The sequence below is a fragment of the Rhincodon typus genome, chromosome 8 (genome assembly GCF_021869965.1).
Source record: "Rhincodon typus isolate 14 chromosome 8, sRhiTyp1.1, whole genome shotgun sequence".
NCBI lineage: Eukaryota > Metazoa > Chordata > Chondrichthyes > Orectolobiformes > Rhincodontidae > Rhincodon > Rhincodon typus.
Genome location: NC_063339.1, coordinates 91082755 through 91103422, shown reverse-complemented (window position 1 = coordinate 91103422; position 20668 = coordinate 91082755). Strand labels below are relative to the sequence as shown.

Here is a 20668-nt window from a genome sequence, read left to right as displayed (position 1 = left end):
ACACCTTTGTGAGTATCAAAAGCACAAGACTAGAAAAAATCCACCAACACATAAAGACCATCCTCACTGGAATAAAATTCACAAAAAAAAAGACAACAACAACAGACTACCCTTCCTGGAAATAATGGTGGAACGTAAGAACAACGGGGAACTCCAGACTAGCATATACAGAAAGACGACACATACAGACCAGATACTTAATTACACCAGCAATCACCCCAACGCCCATAAACGGAGCTGCATCAGGACATTATTCATACGAGCCACAACACACTGCAACAACCTAGGACTGCACATAGCAGAACAGGAACACTTATGCAGAGTTTTTAAAAAAGTAATGGATACCCAAAAAGCACCATCCGCCGTTACATCCGTGACAGATCACAACAAGAAGGCACAACACGGCCAGACACACCAGTCACCCTACTGTACATCCGGGACCTATCAGAGATGATCACAAGACTCCTCAAACCCCTAGGTAGAAGGGTAGCCCACAAACCAACAACCACCCTGCGACAGCTACTGATGAACATAAAGGACGCCACACCCACAACCAATAAAACTAATGTAGTATACAAAATAGCATGCAAAGACCGTAAGATAACTGGAAAGAAAACTGGCAATAAAGGATACATGAACACCAAATAGCCACCAAGAGAACGACCAATTCTCACTGGTCTCAGTACATGCGCACAAAGAAGGACACGAATTAGACTGAGGTACCACATCCATAATAGCACAGGCCAGAGACATACCAGGGAATTCTTGGAGGCCTGGCATTCCAACTGGAATTCCATCAACTAAAAAATTGAACTGGACCCGATATACAAACCACTGAAAAACAGAACTGGAAGTTATTCCAACCACCCCAGCAAACCGAGGCATATAAATAACAAACGGGACAGAACACCAACCATTCACCTGAGGCGCACAGACGATGTTACCTACCAGGGTGATGAAACATCTGCAAACAAACACACCGGCTCAGTGAGAAAGTCTGCAACCTGATGTCCACATTGTATATGTCAAATACAAAACCCCCCATCTGCACTCGAGGTCACCTATTTGAAAAATTCAATAAAAATCCTCACGCATGTATTCACCTTACCAAAACTTCTCTGACGGGGCTTGCTTAACCTCTGCCTCCCCAAGTGCAGATTTATTTTGTCCCACAGAATTACTTTCAATCGAATTCCCACGACTAGGTTAGATTGAATTGTTTTTAGTTTTCTGGTTCAAGTCTGCAGAGAGGGAATGATGAACTTTTGAAGCTGTTTCCACCTCAGTGATATCAATGAATTATTAATATATTCGGTAGTTTACCACTTGTAGAATTTCTTCAGTAACTTATTCAGTAACCCAAGATGGCAGCAGAATTCATAACTAGTCTGGAGCTGGAGGAACACAGCAGGCCAGAGAGCATCAGAGCAGTAGGAAGCTGACACTTCGGGTCGGGACCCTTTTTCAGAAATGGGGATCGGCAGTTCTTACTAATTCTCAGCGCCAGTATGTGGCAACATTTCACTGTACCGAAGTATAAGTGACAGTATTAAAAAATCTGAATCTAAATCCTCCCTTTATACGAGATGTCAACTGCAATATTACCTGTTCAGACCGGAAGATCCTTGAGCTGGGAGCATTTATTGCAGATGGATTCTCCGTCGAACACCTTAGTATCCAACACTCCCTCGCGCTTAAATAACAAGACATTATCTGTGCAAAGTGGCAGAGAGACATCACAAACTGCAGCAGGGAAAGCAACTAATTGCAGAGCAGTATTTGTAAATAATTCTAGTTTTCACGGTAATACCACGATATTCAGTTTGTATTTTGGTCTCGAGTACTTCACTTCACTCAATGTTCTTCTGTAGAATGAAAAATAAGAAACGAATCGGTTTTATTTTAATAACCACAATAAATTGAAAAGAACAAGAACTCTGAACTAATTAATTCAGAAATTGATTAAAATAAGATGCATATAGCAGCATAGGTAATATCTTCCTGCTGTAGTATGAGGGAGCTGATGGACACCTCGGTGAACTAGTCTAGTAAATGTTTTCATCTCAAGGAACTTCTGGCGAACCACAACCGGCGAAGGTACAACACCTGCTCATTTACCTCCTCCTCCACCGCCACCCCCCACCCCCACCCCCCGCCAAGTATCCAAGGGTCCAAACATACCTTTCAGGTGAAGCAACACTTCATCTGCACTTCCCAGAAGCTAGTTCTACTACATTCGCTGCTCATAATGTGAAGCGTAGACTGGATGACTACTTCGCAGAACATTTACGTTCTGTTCACAAAAAAGACCCTGAACTACCAGTTGCCTGCCACTTTAACGCACCTCCCTGTGCCCTGGCCAACATCACTGTCTCTGGCTTCCTGCAGTGTTCCAGCAAAGCTCAATGCAAGCTGTAAGAACAACACCTTATTTTCTGCTTGGGGACCCTGCAGCCTCCGGAGTCAATATCGAGTTCAATAATTTTAGGGCCTAAACTGTCCCATGTCCCAGCCTTCTACCCCACACACCAGGCCGTGTTAACACATAGCCTGCCGTTACACACTTCCAGTTATTAGTCACTAATAGTTCCCATTAACAACTATTCACCCTCCCAGCCTGATTTTTATCAACTCTTTGTCTGTCCAACTGCTCTTCTTTCTCTTTAGGCTCTATCCTATCATTTACTCCCTGCCCATCCCCCTCCCTTTGTTCTGCATGTAAACTGATGTTTTTCCAGCCACCGTCAGTTCTGAGGAAGGGTCACTGGAACCGAAAATTTAACTTTCTATTTCCTTCACAGATGCTGCCAGACCTCATGAGATTTTCCAGCAACTTTGTTTTTGTTCAAAGAACTTCAGGTTGGAGTGCACCATATTCCCGATGCTGTCTCACAGAGAAACCAATCCACACACCTCTCAGTCGCATTTCCCAGCAATAAGTAACAGTCGATTTCCATTCTAAATTAATTGTTTCACTCACCGGGATTCCATATTTAAAGTCCCAGGGCACTCAGATCTCTCTGCATTCTGCAATCGATTTGCATTTAAATGGAACATTTTCCAAATCTTCTGAGAAAGTAAACAAACTAAATTTTCTCACACTCATCTCCTTTTTCAGAACACTTTCTCACGCAACTCTCCTTTCTATAGTCTTTTTAGACACTTCTTTACTCCTTTCCCTATCCTGTCGTTCCTAGAGAATTGTATCATTTTTAGAAAACGTGCTTTAGAAAGAAGATATGAGTAGTGTGGCGAAAATACTGATGCGAATAATTTCATGGTCATTTGGTTGGGCAATCGATTTTTTTTCTCTGCAAAATATAATTAAAGTTAAAGTAATGTGTGATAATGGCGTTTCATAAAGAACGAAGCGTTGAGATATTATGTATAAAGAAATAATAATCCTTTATTGAAAGATATTAGTCACATGTAGAATGTGAACATGAAAAGAATAGAATATTTCATACATTATGCAATACACTGTTATGAAACGTAATTAACTGGTGTGAGATGGGCAGAGACAAAATAGTCAATATATTTTTAAATGAGATTGAGTAGATGACTGAGACAAAAAAAGAATAAGTTGTATGAAGACTGCCCAAATGAGTAGGACTAAGTGGATTGTTGTATTCATAAAAGTGTGCAGATTCTGCGGGGTACGATTCTTTGATTCTGTGGTAATGGAAACTTAATCGACAAAATGATAATTTTCAATACTAGGTAACTTACTAGGTACGTGGGAGGGAGATTGTGTCCTCGGTACATCTGTTGATGCACGGAAGTATTGCAAATGCTGAATTGATATTTATGACTTCTGTGTGCATGAAGAGATTCAATTACGCCGCAAAAAAGTCAGAACGAGCATTGACTTCAAAATGGGGAAATAAAAGACTAGGTCCATGTACGTGACAAGAGGTTACCTTATTTGTTCATCAACTCTTTCTCTCTGAATAGTTACCTTTCAATGGTTTAGGTGCTGGAACCCCTTTAAACTTCAGAAAGATGTCGTAAAGAACTGAGTTAATCATTGTGCTGAGAAGCTGTTCACACACCCTGTTCTGAGAAGGAAGGCAATCACTGTGCAAATGTCCCAGGGACGCATTCATTCGTACCAGATGTAGAGAGTAACTCATGAACCATTCCAGATACTTAAACAATAGCAGGTCCACACGTGGTTTCCAGTTTGCAGTTGCAATCGCATCCATTAATGAACTGTGTTAATTCTCACAGTGCTGAGTGTTTCTACTGAATGCAACATCCATCAGTGGGAGGCTAATCAATATTAGAGACAGGTGCAGAAGTAATCTGTTTGATTTGCTTCAATTTCACATTGATTAGTTTTGGCATGGATATTTCTCCTTTCCTCCCACCCCAGTGGGACTTTCTGCCCTTTCAATTCTGGCAGGCAGACACACCACTTCTCTGCCATTCTCACATTAGAACATAAGAACATAAGAACTCGGAGCAGGAGTGGGCCATCTGGCCCCTCGAGCCTGCCCCGCCATTTAATAAGATCACGGTTGATCTTTTTGAGACTCAGCTCCACTTACCCGCCCACTCACCATAACTCTTAATTCCTTTACTGTTCAAAAATTTATCTAACCTTGCCTTAATACATTCAGCGAGGTAGCTTCAACCATTTCACTGGGCAGGGAATTCCACAGATTCACCACCGTTTGGGTGAAGAAGTTCCTCCTGACCTCAGTCCTACATCTGCTTCCCTTTATTTTGAGGCGATGCCCTCGAGCCCTAGTTTCACCTGCTAGCAGAAACAGCCTCCCTGCCTCCACCTTATCTATTCTCTTCATAATCTTACATGTTTCTATAAGATCTCCCCTCATTCTTCTGAATTCCAATGGGTATAATCCCAGTCTACTCAGTGTCTCCTCATAATCAAAACCTCTCAACTCTTGAATATCCTCTGCACCCCCTCCAGTGCTATAATATCTCTTCTCAAGTAAGGAGACCAAAACTGCACACAGTACTCCCGATGTTGCCTCACCAGGACCCTAAACAGCTGCAGCATAGCCTCCCTGTTTATAAACTCCATCCCTCTAGCAATGACAGACAAAATTCCATTTGCCTTTTTAATTACCTGCTGCACCTGCAATCCTACTTTTAGCGATTCATGCACAAGGACACCCAAGTCTCTCTGCAAAGCAACATTCTGTAATTTTATTATCATATAAAACATAGTCAATTTTACTGTTATTCCGACCAAAATGGATGACCTCACACTTGGCAACATTGTACTCCATCTGCCAGACCTTTGCCCACTCACTTAGACTATTTATATCCCTGTGTAGACTTTCAGTGTAATCTGCACACTTTGCCCTACCACTCACCTTAGTGTCATCTGCAAATTTTGACACACCACACTTTGTCCCCAACTCCAAATCATCTATGTAAATTGTAAACAATTGCGGTCCCAACACTGAGCCCTGAGGCACACCACAAGCCACTGACCGCCAACCAGACAAACTCCTATTTATTCTTACTCTTTGCTTTCTACCAGTCAACCAATCCTCTATCCATGCCAATACATTACCTGAAATACCGTACAACTTTATCTTATGCAGCAGCCTTCGGTGTGGCACCTTGTCAAATGCCTTCCGGAAATCCAGATACACTACATCTAAAGGTTCCCCATTGTCCACCATGCAAGTAATGTCCTCAAAGAATTCCACCAAATTAGTTAAACATGACCTACCCTTCATGAACTCATGCTGGGTGCTCCCAATGGGAGAATTTGTATTCAGATGTCTTGCTATTTCTTCCTTAATGATAGATTCAAGCATTTTCCCCACTACCAAAGTTAAGCCAACTGGCCAATAGTTACCTGCTTTTTGTCCACTTCCTTTTTTAAACAATGATGTCACATTGGCTGTTTGCCAATCTGCGGGATCCACCCCAGAGTCCAGTGAATTTTGTTGCATAATTACTCGTGCATTTTCTATTTCCCCCATCACCTCTTTCAGTACCCTGGGATACATTTCATCAGGGCCTGGAGACTTGTCTACCTTTAGCCCCATTAGCTTGCCCAGAACTCCCTCCTTAGTGATAAGGATAGTTTCTAGATCCTCACCTGCTATAACCTTCTTGCCATCAGTTTTCGACATATTATTTGTGTCTTCCACTGCGAAGACTGACACAAAATAACTGTTTAATGCCTTGGCTATTTCCTCATTCCTAGTTATTAAATTGGCCTTCTCATCCTCTAAAGCACCAATGTCTACCTTCGCCACACTTTTATGATTTACATATTTATAGAAACTTTTGCTGCCTGTTTTTATTTTTTGAGCTAGTTTACTCTCATAATCTATCTTACTTTTCTTTATAACTTTTTTTGTGGCTTTCTGTTGGCCTTTAAAGATTTCCCAGTCTACTAGTTTTCCACTTATCTTTGCTTTTGTGTATGTTTTTTTTTTAATCTGATACTTTCGTTTATTTCCTTAGACATCCATGGTTGACTATTTCTTTTCCTACAGCTCTTTCTTATCAGTGGAATATACTTCTGCTGAGCAAGGTGAAAAATCGTTTTGAAAGTCCTCCACTGTTCCTCAATTGACTCACCATAAAGTTTTTGCTCCCATTTTACTTTAACTAACTCCTCCCTCATCCCATCATAGTCTCCTTTGTTTAAGCACAGGACATTAGTACTGGATTTAACCTTCTCATGCTCCATCTGTATTTTAAATTCGACCATACTGTGATCGCTCCTTCCAAGAGGATCCCTAACTGTAAGATCATTAATTATTGCTGTCTCATTACACAGGACTAGATCTAGGATGGCTTGCTCCCTCGTAGGTTCTATTACATATTGTTCAAGGAAATTATCGTGAATGCATTCTATGAACTCCTCCTCAAGGCTGCCATGACCAACCTGGTTTGATTAATTGATACATAGATTAAAATCCCCCATGACAATTGCTGTATCATTTTTACATGCATTAGCTATTTCTATATTTATTGCCCGCCTCACACCGATGTCATTATTTGGTGGCCTATAGACCACACCTATCAGTGGCTTTTTCTCCCTGTTATTCCTAATTTCCACCCAAATGGATTCAACCTTTTGTTCAATAGAACCTCCATCATCTCTCATTACCGCCCTGATATCATCCTTAAAAATCAGAGCGACACCACCTCCCTTACCTTCCTGCCTGTCGTTCCGAACAGTTTGATACCCCTGGATACTTAACTCCCAGTCATGACCATCCTGCAACCACGTCTCTGTAATGGCCACTAAATCATACCCATTTGCCATGATTTGCGCCGTCAACTCATCCACCTTGTTTCGAATGCTGCGAGCATTCAAATAAAGTGCTCTTATGCAAGTTTTTGCACCTTCTTTTTGGGTCTGATCACCTCCACTACTAACAGCTCTTGAATTCTCCTTTCCTTTAACTTTTTTTTCCTAATTTTCAATGGCGTTGAAGCTTCCTCGTCACCTGCTAACCTGCTGATTTGCCTTACATTAATTGTTATTCTCCCTCTACGCTCACTTCTCCCTTCCCCCCTATTTACTATTTACCATTGACCAACCTATTTACCCTTTTTACCAGAACACTGGACCCGGCCCTGTTCAGTTGGAGTCCATCCCAGCGGTATAGATCCCTACTGTCCCAGAACTGATGCCAGTGGCCCATGAAAAGGAAAACCTGTTTCACACACCACTCTTTTAGCCACGTGTGTACATCCCTGATCCTCGCCTCCCTATGCCAATTTGCACGTGGCTTGGGCAGCAATCCAGAGATTATGACCCTTGAAGACCTCAGATTAAATGAAACCTTGATCAGATGGGCTGAGGAGTGGAAGTTTAATTTAGATGCATTTGAGACGCTATTTTTTGTTAAGGCAAATCAGGGGAGCACTTGGCAATATCCTGTGTCATGTTACCGAACACAGAGACCTTGGAGTGCAGGTTCATAGTTCCTGAAAGTGGAGTCACAGGTCGACAAGATAGTGAAGGAGACGTTTGCTGTGCTTTTTTTCTTTGGTCACTGCATTGGGGATAGGAATTGGGAGGTCATATTGCAGCTGTACAGGACATTGGTTAGGCCACTTTTGGAATACTGCGTTCATTTCTGGTCTGCCTGGTACATGATGGATGTTGTTAAACTTGAATCAGTTCAGAAAAGACTTACAAGAATTTTGGCGGGGTTGGAAGGCTTGAGATATAGGGAGAAGCTGAATAGTCTGGGGCTATTTTCCCTGGAGAATCGGAGGCTGAGATGTGACTTTACAGAAGTTTATTAAATCATGAGGGGCATAAATAGGTTGAATAGTCAATGTCTTTTCCCAGGGTAGGAGAATCCAAAGTTGGAGGGTGTAGGTTTAGGGCAGGGGGGAAAGGAGTTAAAAGGAACCTAAGGGTAAATTCTTAAGGCAGAGGCTGGTGCATTTATGGAATAAGTTGCGAGAGGAAGTGGTGGAGGCTCGTACCAAAATGGGTATATGAATAGGAAGGGTATATTGGGATATGGGTCTAATGCCAACGACTGGGACTAGATTAACTTGCGCTTTCCTGACATCATGAATGAGTTGGACCAAAGGGTTTTGTTTCCGTGTTGTACATTTCTATGTATCTGTGACTCCTTTCCATTCTGTTTTAAATTCTTTTGGTCACAATAGCTACTTTCCACTCTGCAAGATCCTTTCCAGATTCGAAGGAGCTCTGACGAAATTGGACTTTCCTCAATATTCAGGAATAACACAGTGTGGAGCTGGAGGAACACAGCAGACCAGGCAGCAACAGGGGAGCAGGAAAGTTGGCGTTTTAGGTCAGGACCCTCCTTCAGAAAAGGGGGAGGGTGAGGTGAGCACATAAATAAATAGAGAGAGAGGAGGGGTGGGGCTAGGGAAGGTAGGTGGGATGGGGACAGGTGAGTGCAGGTAGGGAGTGGTGGGGATCTGTCAGTGAGGTGGAAGGAGCGGATAGGTGGGAGAGAAGGACAGGTTGTTTCAAGTCAAGGAGGTCGGGGTGAGAGGAAGGGTTGATCATGGGATCAGGCGGGGGGGTGGGGAGATTTTGAAACTGGTAAAATCCACATTTAGGCCATTGGGCTTTAGGATCCCAAGGCAGAATATGAGATGTGCTCCTTCAGTTTGCGGGTGGCATTATTGTGACACTGGAGGAGGCCCAGGATGGACATGTCAGCCAGGGAGAGGGCGAGGGGAATTGAACTGGTTCACAACCGGAAGGTGTTGGCACTTTTTGCAAACAGAGAGCAGGTGCTCTACAAAGCGGTCTCCGAGCCTCTACTCGGTCTCACCGATGTAGAGGAGGTTACATCGGGAGCAGCAGATACAATAGACCACATTGATGGATATGCAGGTGAACATCTTTCTGATGAGGAAGGTTTGTTTGGTGTCTTTTATGGAGGTAGGGGGGTGAATGTTGGGCCAGGTGTAGCACTCCCTGCTGTTGTAGGGAAAGGTGCTGGGGGTGCTGGGTCCAGTGGGGACTGTGGAGTGGACGAGGGAGTGGCGGAGAGAGCTGTCCCTATGGAAGGCAGATAGGGGTGTAGAGGGAAATATATCTTTGGTTGTAAGGTCGGACTGTAGGTGGCAGAAATGGTGGACAATGATACATTGGATACGGGGGTTAATGGGGTGATATAAGAGGACAAGGGGGATTCTGTCTTTGTTTTTGTTGGGGGGAGCGTATTTGAGGGCAGAACTACCTATTGTTAGTCCCCATTAACAACTATTCACCCTCCCAGCCAGATCGTTGTCAACTCCTTTGTCTGTCCAACTGCTCATCTCTGTCTTCAGGCTCTGTCCTATCAATTACTCCATCCCCTTCCCTATATTCTGCATATAAACTAATGTTTTCTCAGCTACCATCAGTTCTGAAGAAGGGTCACCGGACCTGAAACGTTAACTCTGATTTCTTTTCTTCACAGGTACTGCCAGACCTGCTGAGCTTTGGCAGCAACTTCTATTTTTGTTGTGACTGTACAGTGGCGGCTGGTCCTCCAACCAATCGGAATGAATGAGGGGTAGGACCAGTGTAAACCACGTGACGTGATGGTGCTCGTGTGCAGCGCAGGTTCACTGCAACCAAGGCTCTGAAGTGTGAAGAAGGTGCAGGACGTGGTACAGAAAGACAAACAGCAGAAAGCAGGAGGGAAATGGTGTTAGTGTGACCTGAGAGGCTTTAAAAACACGATGCACGTTGGAAAACACAAATTTCAAACTCCCAGTCCGATGTTTGCAGTACACAGGAAAGGTCCTCGAATGGCGATAGGCATGAGTGACCACCACCATCTTTACTGGGGGCAATGAATGACGGGACACATGTGTGGCTGCTAACGAGCAGGTTAGACCAAGGAGAGCCAATAGGTGTTATCTACCTGAACTTCAAGAAAGCCTTTGAGAAGGTGCCGCTCAAGAGGCTGCTGAATAAGCTAAGGGCCCATAGTATTAGAAGCAAGGTACGAGCATGGATAGAAGATTGGCTGTCTGGCACAATGCAGCAATTGGGGTTAAAAAGGTCCTTTTCAGGATGGCAGCTGGTGACAAGTGGTCTTCCACAAGGGTCAGTGTTGGGACCACAACTTTCCACTTCATACATTAATGATCTAGATGAAGGAACTGACGGCATTCTGGCTATGTTTACAGATGATACAAAGATAGATAGAGGGACAGGTAGTATTGAGGATGCGGGGACGCTGCAGCAGGTATTGGACAGGTCAGGAGAGTGGACAAAGAAGTGGCAGATGGAATACAACGTGGGAAAGTTGAGGTCATGCACTTTGGAAAGAAGAATCGTGGTACCGACTATTTCCTAAACGTGGGGAAAATTCAGAAGTCTGAAGCACAAAGAGACTTGCGAGTTCTAGTCCAGGATTCTCTCAAGGTAAACTTGCAGGTTCAGTCAGTAGTTAGGAAGGCAGATGATCAGTTGTACAGACAAAGGAGTTGATAACGATCTGGCTGGGAGGGTGAATAGTTGTTAATGGGGACTAACAATAGGTAGTTCTGCCCTCACATACCCTCCCCCAACAAAAACATTTATATCACATTTATAATTTCAGAAAACATTTATCAAGGAACTTATCTCATGAGGCCACAGGCGACCTCATGTCACCAAATAAGTAGGTTTTCAGGAATGTCTTAAAGCCAGACCTGAGAGGTTTCAGGTGGAAATTCTGAACTGTGTTGCCTTGGCAACTGTAGAAACAGCCACTCATGGTGAAGCAAGGGGAAAAAAAAAACACATTGTTGGAATCTGAAATGAAAGAAGTCGTCGAGGTCTCAAAAAGTTGTGTGATGCAGCACAATAGAGATGATCACTGCCAGTGTGAGAATTTTAAAATGTTGCTCATAAATCAGAGCCGTTTGATGGATGCACAAGTTTTAGTACAATTAAGCACATGGACAGCAGAATTTTAGATATTCTTGAGATTACAGGGAGATTGAATGTGGGAGGCCAGCTCGTGGATTTTGTTAGTTAACTCAAAAGGTAACACAGGAATGGATGAAAATTTCAGCAAATGATTTGAGACTAGGGTGGAGTCGGGTGATTTCGCTGTAGTGGAGAAAGGTGGTCTTGGTGCGGGACTGGACTGTCACTCTCACCTTACCTCTGGGTTTCAGCTGTTTGTCAATTTTTTAATGAAGTCTGTAACAAGGTCACAAACTGAGTGGTCCTGACGGAAACCAAACTGAGCATCACTGAGCAAGTTATTGCTGAGTAACTGCTGTTGAATACCATTGTTTATGACACTTTTCGTCATTTTCATGATCAAAAGTAGACTGATGAATGGGAATTTGGCCGGGTTGTATGTGCCCTGTGTTTTTGTGCTGAACGTACCTGGGCAATGTTCCACATTGTCGGTAGATGCCAGTACTATAACGTTACTGGAACAGCTTGGCTTGGTGGGTGGCAAGTTCTGGAGCACAAGTCATCAGTACTATTTCCAGAATGTTGGCAGAGCCCATAGCCTTTGTACTATTCGTCTATTTCTTGATATTATGTGAAATGAATCAACTTTGCTGGATTGGCATCTGTAATATTTCGGACCACTGGAGAAGGTCGAGATGGGTCATCCACTTGGCACTTACGGCTAAAGATTGCTGCAAATGCTGTAGTATTCTGTGTGGATGTGTTGGGCTCCCCCCATCAGTAATGGTGGTGATTTTTTTGTGGTGCCTCCTCCAGTGAGTTCTTGAATTGTCCATCACCATTCACGACTGGTTGTGGCAGAACTGCTGAACTTAGATCTGATCCATTGGTTGAAGGATTGCTTAACTCTATCTCTTGCTGCTGCTTGGTATGCAGACAGTCCTGTTTGGTAGCTTTACCAGGTTGTCACCTTATCTTTAGCATGCCTGGTGCTGCTCAGGGCATGCCCTCCTGCACTATCCATTGAACCAGTGTCGATTCCCTGGATTAATAGTAATGGTTGAGTGCGGGATATGCCAGGCCATGAGGTTACACGCTGTGCTGGAATATAGTTCTGCTGCTGCTGATGGCCCACTGCGCCTCATAGATGCCCTGTTTTGAGTTCCTACATCTGTTCCAAGTCTGAGATAACAAGGTATAGAGTGGATGAACACAGCAGGCCAAGCAGCATCAGAGGAGCAGGAAAGCTGACGTTTCGGGCCTAGACCCTTCTTTTTCTGAATAAGGGTCTAAGCCCGAAACGTCTGCTTTCCTGCTCCTCTGATGTTGCTTGGCCTGCTGTGTTCATCCAGCTCTACACCATGTTATCTCAGGTTCTCCAGTATCTGCAGTTCCTACTATCTCTGTTCCAAGTCTGTCCCATTTAGCACAGTGATAGTGCTACACAACACGATGGAGGGTACTCTCAATGTGAAGGTGAGATTTTGTCTTCATAAGGACTCTGCGGTGATCAGCCTCACCGATACTGTCATTGACAGATGCATCTGCAGCTGGCAAATTCGTAACAATAAGATCAACTACGTTTTTCTCTCTTGTTGTTTCCCTCACCACCTGTTGCAGACCCAGTCGAGCAGCTTGTCCTTTAGGACCCAACCATTTCGATCAGTAATCCTGCTGCCATGCTACTTTTGATGGTGGACTTTGAAATCCCATACACAGAGTACATTTGGTGCCATTTACACGCTCAGTGCTTCATCCAAGTGTTGTTCAACCTGGAGTAATACTGATTCATCAGCCAATGGAGAATGGTACATGGTAATCAGCAGGAGCCATGAGAATTCTAGGTGTCCGGCGTCAATGTTGAGTACTGCCAGGACAAATCATTCTTGTCAGTATACCATTGTGTTGCCACCTCTGCCAGGTCTGTCCTGCTGGCAGGACATGACATGTATAGGGATGGTGGTTGTTGGTGCCTGGGTCATTGTATGTAAGATATAATTCCATGCGTATGAATGTGCCAGGCTGTTTCCTGTCTGTGAGACAGTTCTCTAAAATTTGGCACTAGCCCCCAGGTGTCAGTAAGGAAGGCTTTGCAGAGTTGATAGGGCTGATTCTTGAATTGTATTTTCTGGCGCCATGGTAGATGCCAAGTTGTCCATCCATTTTAATTCCTTTCTTCAGACTTCGCAGTGATTAATAAAACGAGTGACTTGCTGGGCCACTGTGAGTTCGGCAGGTTTCTTTCCCTGAAGGACATTAGTCATTTTTCCTGCCATTGACAATGGTTCCCTAGCAATCACTAGACTCTTAATTCCAGTTATATTTTCTTGATTTCAGATTCCGCCATGTGCCAAGGTGTTATTCAAACCCAGACGTTATTTGTTAGTTTTATTATACTGGATAAAAGTTAAATACATCAGGTTTGTTCATTCATTTTTAAGTATCTCTAATACAGGTTTCATTTCTTTGCAAAACATTATCCAGCATCCTGTCTCCTCCACCTTCCACTTCAAAAACAAGAGTGAGCAGCACATGGAGTCTGTCACTAAGGTTACGAAAGTCTGATCAGCTGTCTCTGCTTCTTCCCTCCCTTGCACTAGCCCGCCAAGCCAACCTGCCTCGCATGTTGCTCTTCATTTTAGTCCTAAACTTACATCTATCTCGGGTCCCTTGTTAAGCCTTACCTGAGCTCATCTTAACGCTTTACCCTTGCTAAACTACAGACATTCCAACTCTCTCTCTCCTCCTTCTTGTCAATCCCTCAACCCAATTCACAGATATTGTTCCTTGTTCTGTCTGTCCGTCTTTTCTCATTATGTTGTTCCCACCCATTGTGTTAAAACAATATTTGACCTCATGGTTGTTGGAAAATCCTGCTCCATCTCCAGTCTCCCTTTCCTCTCTGAAGTCCATGTATTTGGTGTCAGTCAAAGATCTATCCTTGCCCCTCCTGTTTCTCGTCTACATAGTGCCAGTGGGTGACATTGTCCAAAAGAACCCCGTGTTTTTTCACATGTACATTGACAACGCCCAGCTTTACCTCACCATCCTCCCTCTCCATTGCTGCACTGTTACTCAATTATCGAACTACTTATCATGCTTCCAGTATTTGATTCACTTTAAATTCCTCCAGAAAAACGTTGCCATGGTTAAACCTATTGCCTTCAGTTGTTATTCCAAATTACTTTCCCTCACTACTGAGTCCCTCCCTCTTGACAGGATCTGCCTGAAGCTGAACTACACTCGTCACAGTATTGCTTTCATACCGGACCCCAAGATGAGCATCTGACCTCACATCTACTCAATCACAAACACCAGAAATTTCAATCTGTAAAATTTTTCTTCTCTCCACCTCACCCAGGCTCATTTGCTACTGAAACCCTACCTGTGTCTGTGTTGCCTTAAACTTGACGATTCCGAAACTTAACCTTTGATTTCCTGACTGATCAAGAATTGGTGATGGGAAACATCTTCTCAGCATTTCGCCTGTCAAATCCCTGAAGAATCCTATATATTTCACTGAGATCGCCTCTCATTCTTCCAATTCCAGTTAGTAGATTCTCAACCTGTTTAGCCTTTGCTTAAAAGATTATCCCACCAAACCAGGGATCATCCTAGTTAATCCTCCCTGAAATACCTTTAATGAATTAATATATTTCCTTAAATAAGTGGACCAAAGCTGCTCACATTACACCAGTGCTTTGTACAATTGCCCGAAGATATATCCTCCAAATTCTTATACTGCAAGAACCTTGAAATAAAGGACAACATTCTGTTACCCTACCAGATTACCTGTTGCAACCGTGAGCTAGCTTTCGTGTTTCTTGCACAATTACCCCCAACTCTCTTTGTGTTGCAGCTTTCTATAGTTTTCGCCATTTAAGTAATACTGTTCTTTTGTTGTCTCCTCCAAAATGAACAACTTCACATTTTCCCAAATTATACTCCATCTGCCAACTGGTTGCCCAGTCTTTTTTCCTCATAGAATAGGACCCCTACAGTGTCGAAACAGGCCCTTCAGCCCAACAAGTCAACAGCAACCCTCACAGCATCACACTTAGACCCATCCCCCTATAACCCAACTAATCTACACACGCATGAACACCATGAGCAATTTAGCCTGACCAATCCACCGAGCCTGCACATCTTTGGACTGTGGGAGGAAACCCACACAGACAGAGGGAGAATGTGCAAAATCCACACAGTCACCCAAGGGCGGAATCAAACCCAGGTTCCTAGCACTGTGAGGCAGTAGTGGGCAGTCTTGCACATATCTAATCACTGTCTTTTTAGGGGACATTCTTTGGAAAGATTGGGAGGAACTTGCTGCCCATTAAGAATAGAGACAACTTGTTCTTTGAGCTGCATTAGCCCTTAACACACAATGTCTTAATGAAGAGGTAGAGTGGCCACACAGAAGGAAAGAAATGGGAGAGAATCCTGCTCTCCGCATCTCAGTAACTCTTGAACATTCTGTCCCATGTGTCAAAGATCTGCTGCTCTGTTCAGCCCCATGAAAACCCAAGGCAGAAACGCATATAAACCCACATAATATTCCACTGAATTGACTGCTGACCTCCACTAGGGGTATTGTTCCATCTCTCCAACACCAAGGCACAGTGGCATCACTATGTAAAAGGTAAAGTCCCCATTGTTCTACCAGACTCTCGGTCTGCTGTCTCATTTGAGAGAGATATCTGGTGGTGGTTTAACCTGAAGGTTACCACGTCCCAGGCAAGGGGAGAGGTTGAGGAGACTCCATCTAATCTTGATGTTTACTAGCAACACCCATGTTACATGAATGAGAAATATAAAAACAAAACCCTAAACATGTAAGTAAAATCGTTCATTCCTTAAACCATCCTGGTAAATTTCCTCCATTCCCTCTCAGCGACCCTGCCATCCTTCCCAATATGTGGGTGAGGTTTGCACAGATCCAGATGCTCTGTGCTCCTGTGTGTGATGTCATCATGCAGTGACAATTACACTGAACCACACTGTCTGTAAGAGTGGTAGATACTGAAATCCTGATAACATTTTAAGATGTATTTAGATGCACACTTGCGATACCAAGGCAGAAAAGTCTATAAGTGAAGTGCTGGAAAATGGGATGAGAATAGTTTGGTCGTAGTTTTCTTTACTGGCACAGCTCCAGTAGTTACAGAGCCTTTTTTCTCTACTGTAGACCTTTGAGACACTTAATATAGAAATATGATAAGCCACATTTGAAACCAGGTTAGAGAAGGTGATATTGGAATATGCGACACATGATTTGTCAATGTTTTTGGAAGGAAAGTGAGGTAGAGAGGCGGAGCAGCTGAGGAAGAAATTCTGGAGCACAGGGCGCAGGAATCTGAAAGTGCCACCATCAAGTGGAGAAATAATGAAGGGTTACCTGTCCTCATAAGGCTAGAATAAGCGACAAACACCTATCTCAGAATTGTGAGGCTAGAGGATATCAGAGATAAAGAGGGTTATGAAGACAGAGATAGGGAGGATTGTGAAATTGGAGGATGTTACAGAGAAAGAGATGTTTGTCTTGCCAGAGATAGTGAGGGTTCTGAGGCTGCGGGGGAATTATGGATATTGTGAGGCTGGATGAGATAAAAGTGACAGGGAGAATTATGACATTGGATGAGATGATAGTGACAAGCAGAGTTGTAAAGCTGGGTGAGATGACAGGGATAGGGTGGGTTGTGAGGCTGGATGAGGTGACAGTGAGAGGGAATGTTGTGAAGTTAGCTGATGTGACAGTGACGGAATGTTGTAACGCTGGTTGAGATAACAGTGACAGGAAGTGTTGTAGTGACTGGAGGAATTTACAGAGATTTCAGGAGTTACACTCACAGTGTTATGGAGCTCATAAACAGACTGTTCGTTCCTGCCTCAAAGAACTCAATCAAGTTTGCAAAACACCGACTCACAAAGCCACGCTAACTATCCTTATTCATTCCGTGCCTCTCCAAATGCATATAAATCCTATCTTTCAGAATCACCTCCATCAAATTAACCACCACCTAAGTCAGATTGCAGGTCAATGGTTCCCAGACTTATCCTTGCGTCTCTTATTAAACAAAGGTGCAACATTAGTCACTCTGTTCTTATCAGGCACATCACCCCGTAGTTGTAGATTATAAAAATATTCCTGCAACCATCCGTGCAATTTCCTCCCGCCCCTCTCAAGACATCCTGGGATACACTAGATCAGGTCCTGGAGATTCATCCACCTTTGTTTTCTTAGACTTTCAGTCCATCTTCTGTAAAGTGTGAACTGTTTTTGAAACATCAATATTTATTTCACTCTTGTTCTCTAGTCTTCATTTCTTTTTCCACAGTAAAAACTACGCAAAATATTTATTTAATATCTCTTCCATTTCCTCAGGTTCAACAGAAAATCGACCTCTTTGATCTTTAAAGGGCCCTACTCTCTCTCTAGTTGCTCTCTTGCTTGAAAATTTTCTTGAACTCATTTGTTCTCCTCTGTTTTCCTCTCACCCAATCCCTCAGCTGGAGGGTAGTGCAAGCGCAGTGCGGGCCTGCTGTCTGGAGATGCACAGTGCGGCTGCCACCAGCTGCTGGTGAGAGGGGGAGGGGCAGCTGACCGAGCGACTTCTCACTTTGACCTGATCTGGCAGCCAGTTGTCCTGGAAATTTGGCACCAGGAGGGGGAGGTGTAACAATGTGTGGAGGCAGGACTCACGTGCCCGTGCGTGGGGACCCCAAAGATATCACCGCTGAGCACAGCAATTCCTATTAGCTCCTTGAATGTCACTGCTGATGTTGTCTTTCGAGCTTCAGAGTGAAACTCCCATCCCATCCCCCCGCCCCCCCCACCATCCTGCAACATCTAGGAGCAAAGCAATAGCTCCCCTTCTTTCTATTTCTTTTCTCGTGGTGGGACAAAGGGGGAAAACTGTTCACTTTACAAAAAATATGCAGGTGCACAGTCTTTACCCAGTGTAGGTGTGTTGATGTACAGCGACATTTGATCATTTTCAAAACTTACCGTACAGGTACATAATTGTATCGTCATTTTACTGACAATATAAGCACCTTTAATAGAGCAGTGTTTAATAAAATCAATACAATGGCCTAATGACCAAGGTTCATTCCTTGGTGTAAATAAAAGCAAAACCCTTCACCCACGGTTCTTTGTGAATTTGCTGGTGTGTGAGCAAACAGCAAATCATTTTACACAAACAGAGCAGGTGAACAGGACGCACCCAGTGTCATTTCACTGGTGTATTAATAGTTTGGATGGCAGAGTGAATCCCTTCCCACGCAGTGAACAAGTGAATGGTCTCTCCCCAAAGTAAACATGCTGGTGTATCAGCAAGTGAGTTGACTGACTGAAAGTTTCTCGCCAGTGTGAACTTGCTGCTGGTGACTCTGCAAACTGGTTGATTGGGTAAATCCCTTCCCACAATCGGAGCAGGTATAAGGTTTCACTCCGGTGTGAATTTGCTGGTGTGTCTGCAGGTGGAATGACAGAGTGAATCCCTTTTCACACACGGAGCAGGTGAATGGTCTCTCCCCAGTGTGACTTTGCTGGTGTTCCAGCAGGTGGGATGATTGGGTAAATTCCTTCCCACAAAAGGAGCAGGTGAATGCTTTCCCTCCAGTGTGAACTCCCCGGTGTCTCTGCAGGGTGGATGACCAAGTGAATTCCTTCCCACAATCGGAGCAGATGAATGGTCTCTTCCCCGTGTGAACTCGCTGGTGTTCCAGCAGGTGGGATGACCGAGTGAATCCCTTCCCACAGTTAGAGCAGGTACATGGTGTCTCCCCAGTGTGAACTCGCTGGTGTTCCAGCAGTTGGATGATTGAGTAAATCCCTTCCCACAATTGGAACAGACGAATGGTCTCTCTCCAATGTGAATTCGCTGGTGTCTCTGCAGGTGGGATACCGAGTGAAACCCTTTTCATACACGGAGCAAGTGAATGATCTCTCCCCAGTGTGAATTCGCTGGTGTTTCCGCAGGCTGGATGATGAAGTGAATCCCTTCCCACAATCGGAGCAAGCAAATGGTTTCTCCCCAATGTGACTGCGTTGGTGTATGCGCAGGCTGGAGGAGCGAGTGAATCCCATCCTACACTGGGAGCAGATGAATGGTCTCTCCCCCGTGTGAACCCGCTGGTGTGTCTGCGTTTGGGAGACTGAGTGAATCCCATCCCACAATCAAAGCAGGTGAATGGCTTCTCCCCAGTGTGACTTTCCATTGGTGAATTTCCAGCTGGGACGGATAAAGAAATCTCTTCCCACAATCCCCACATTTCCACAGCTTTTTCGCAGTGTGACTGCGCTGGCATTTGGACATGTCAGATGAATATTCACAGACTCTTCCACGCATGGACGATATGTGTTTCCTCCACGGAGTGTTCAAAATCCTGAGATAATTAGGGTATTACACAAGAGTGACTGTCAGATCTGGATGTGATTTCATTTGAATTGTCTCATTGCAAAACAACCTTTCAAACAAATGTATTGGGAGAAACCAAAACACACGGGTTGTGAAACTGACAGAAATCAATTGGGTCACTTTTGGGGATGACACTTAGGGAAATCGCTGTACTATCATTAAAACTGAACTGGTTCGTAAAGGTCCTTCAGGGAAGGGAGCCAGTCAATGTTTGAATAAAACTACACAAAGAAATAGAGGTGGGAGAAACTGGCATGAAGAAAAACAATATGAAAGTAAAACGTATCAGTTAGAGAAAATAGTGTAGTTGAGGTGTTTGGCATGGTTTACACATAGAATAACTGATACGGGGGAGTGAAGTACAGACTGGAATCTAATTGAAGAGTTTGGGGTCTTTAGTTATGGAATAACAGATATCCGGGAGTCAGTTTCAGACTGGAATTTAATCCAGGGTTCGGCGTGATTTTTGCAGAGAATGACAGAGGCACGGGAGTGAGTAACAGACTGGAATCTTCTTTGGGTGTTTATAGTGGTTTAGCTGTAAAGTCACAGATACATGGGAGTGAGTTACAGACTGGAATCTAATCGAGTGCTTCCGGGTGTCTTTCTACTTGCAAATGATACAAAGATAGGTGGAGGGACAGGTAGTATTGAGGAGGTGGCAAGGCTTCAGAAGGATTTGGGCAGGTTAGGATAGTGGGCAAAGAAGGGGCAGGTGGAGTACAACGTGGGAAAGTGTGCGGTCATGCACTTTGGTAAGAAGAATAAAAGCATGGACTATTTTCTAAATGGGGAGAAAATTCAGAAGTCTGAAGTGCAAAGAGACTTGGGAGTTCAAGTCTAGATTATCTCAAGATAAACTGGCAGGTTGAGCCAGTAGTCAGGAAGGCAAATG

The 20668-nt window shown here is 43.9% G+C and overlaps 1 protein-coding gene across 1 annotated transcript in view; it reads left to right on the top strand.

The window, feature by feature from the left end:
* LOC125483829 (probable G-protein coupled receptor 139) overlaps positions 1 to 20668 on the top strand; it is a gene marked incomplete at its 3' end in the record, with an annotated part of 69976 nt that overhangs the window by 47455 nt on the left and 1853 nt on the right. The window lies entirely within an intron of this gene.